Below are 847 nucleotides of genomic sequence, written 5' to 3' on the forward strand. Positions count from 1 at the left end.
CAATTTTGCATCATAAGGTCTCTTCACTGAGAGGCATGGAACTAAGCTTGAGCAGTAAAATATATGCCTATTATGCACAAGAACCTGAGTTTGAAGTCTCAAATGGCATGTCATCCTCAGCACCACCAGGATTAATCTAGTGACCCCAAAGCTTTAGCAGAAATATTTTTTAAACAACTTGTAAGAATGTATACAGAGAGAAAAAGGACAAGAATATGAAAACAGTGCAGAATCCTTGATTGGCAAAGAAATTGATAAGCATCAAACTGGCTGACAGGGTATAGCCTCAACAAAGAAATTCTAATCTGAAAAAGCAATTAGTACCACTACTAATAACTAAATAAACCTTCAATGTATATTTACCTGGCAGGGGAGATACCATGATCACGAAGGTGATTTCCCCAGGGTGAGGTTTATCCATTGCACTCCGGATGTGCTGACCCCTGCGATTTCTCCAAATGTAGGAAACTCGGCTGGGTAATTTGTGGTAGTGGGGGACTGCGTTCGCACTCTCCCCTGAAATAAAAAAACCTTCAATGTATAAATGTATAAAGTGGTAAGTACCATAGAAGCTTTGTGATGGTATTTGCTGTAGAAAACACTTGCCACTTGGGCTTCCATTGTAGAATTGTTCAGCCCAATTCACTCATACAAACGAATTACAATCAGAGAAAAAGTAAAGCCTGCCTAAAAAGTATAATTTCCTTAAATAACCTAAAAGTATTTAAGTGACTATTTTGCTTTCAAAATATCAGACATCAATTTTCAGGCAGAACCTACCATTGTCATCATTTTTTTTTTACCATATATAATTTATATTGCACTGCTACAGCTGCTATATTCTATG

The 847-nt window shown here is 37.1% G+C and overlaps 1 non-coding gene across 1 annotated transcript; it reads left to right on the forward strand.

The window, feature by feature from the left end:
• Nucleotides 1-355: 355 nt before the first annotated feature.
• On the forward strand, nucleotides 356-519 carry LOC126021006 (U1 spliceosomal RNA). Its single transcript, XR_007499634.1, has one exon. It is a non-coding gene; the product is annotated as a U1 spliceosomal RNA (small nuclear RNA).
• The last annotated feature ends 328 nt before the right edge of the window (nucleotides 520-847 follow it).

The sequence above is a fragment of the Suncus etruscus genome, chromosome 10 (genome assembly GCF_024139225.1).
Source record: "Suncus etruscus isolate mSunEtr1 chromosome 10, mSunEtr1.pri.cur, whole genome shotgun sequence".
Taxonomy (NCBI): Eukaryota; Metazoa; Chordata; class Mammalia; order Eulipotyphla; family Soricidae; genus Suncus; species Suncus etruscus.